Below are 1,548 nucleotides of genomic sequence, written 5' to 3'. Positions count from 1 at the left end.
TTACCTTGCTATTATTACTCACGCTGCTGATGGGCGAAGATGCTACGTTACATTCGTGGCTGTGTGTGAAAGCGTTCGTTTGCCAGCTTTGTTTGTTTGTTTGTTTGGTATGTGTGTATATGTGAAAATAGTGAAGTCGGCCTGAAATGGATAATAAAGCGAATACTTGCAACAGCAGCGTCAACAACGGGCAACAGACGTCGTTCGAAAGCATTCACGTGCCCGCCTTCGAATTTAGCTGATGATTGTGAGACCAGTGCAGGAAGAAGGCATAGTAGAAGAACCGCTCTGTGTCCCAACCTTTTAGCTTATCGATATAGTCTTAGCTGGTTGATTGCGGACTGCCTCTAGTCAATCGGCTAAACTTCGAGAGGTGAGAATTTCAACTGCTCCAATTGCAGTTCCGGTTAGCTGCTGGCCTTGTTGTAATTGCGGCAGTTCCTGAGGTGATTTTCCTGTTCGAAAAAGACCTTGACATACATGCTTGCTTGCAACAAGATGATGCGAGTGAACGTCTGCACGTCCATGTATGTGTCTAAAACGCTGCTTTGGCTACGATAGCTAGCTATTGGCAACGAAGGGCAGAGGAGAACTTTTGTTTAGCACACAAGTAAATTCAAACGAGCCGTGGCCAGCTAAGCTGTCGCTGACGCCTGTGAAGAACCTGCATGTCCAACAGCGTTGTGTATAGAAAATGAACAGTCAAGTGGCAAGTGTAGGAAAAACGGGAGACATTGCCTAACGACGTTTGTCCAATGCGCCACACGGCTTACCAAAAGGAATTGACAAACTCATTCACTTTAAACCATACGGTTTTCCCCGCTTTGTCATCTGCACAAATGTCTCTTCTGTTACAACAGTAACACCAATTACTATTATTACCTGTAATTATGCTTGATAAATTTTTGTAAAGAGAAGCAGCTGAAATATACGAAAATAGCTTGGCTAAGCAGAAACGATTCACGCACACCGAAGACAACACGTAACTGAAACACGACGATTTCAGATGCAACAAACAAACAGCTTGTGCGCTCTGTAGATTTTTAGATGGTAGGTAGTGAGTGTTTAAAGGTAATAAAAAAAAAAAGCGCTGTGCAGGCAAAATCACACTTCGATACCAATCTAACGATAAGAACAACAACAGGATAATAGAAACGTGCGTATTAGTCAACTTACGATGAGTATAAGAGCAAATTCAAATGAAATCGTCGGAAATTCTACACAGGCGGTACGTAGTGTTGAACAAACACTGTAGATGGCACTCCCATTTTGCAGTGGGCAAATGGAAAAGCGTAGCCCCATTTCCGTATTGGGTTTCCCTTGCATGGTGACCCATACTCTACTACTACTATGTCTGTATATGAATGAGGAGTGCTCGTTCTGAAGTGGGAAAAGCGAGAATTAATGAAAAAGTTGTTCGTAAATGATGCCTTGTAGACAGATGTGTTGGTAAGAAAAAAGAATATATATAAACATACATACTTACTTGATGATAACAAAATACTACAATGCAACAAATTGACACAAACGGTTACACAATGTATATAT

Source organism: Varroa jacobsoni, unplaced genomic scaffold, assembly GCF_002532875.2.
Source record: "Varroa jacobsoni isolate VJ856 unplaced genomic scaffold, vjacob_1.0 scaffold_523, whole genome shotgun sequence".
Classification (NCBI taxonomy): domain Eukaryota; kingdom Metazoa; phylum Arthropoda; class Arachnida; order Mesostigmata; family Varroidae; genus Varroa; species Varroa jacobsoni.
The sequence above is the reverse complement of the archived record's forward strand: the minus strand, read 5'-3'. Positions refer to the sequence as shown.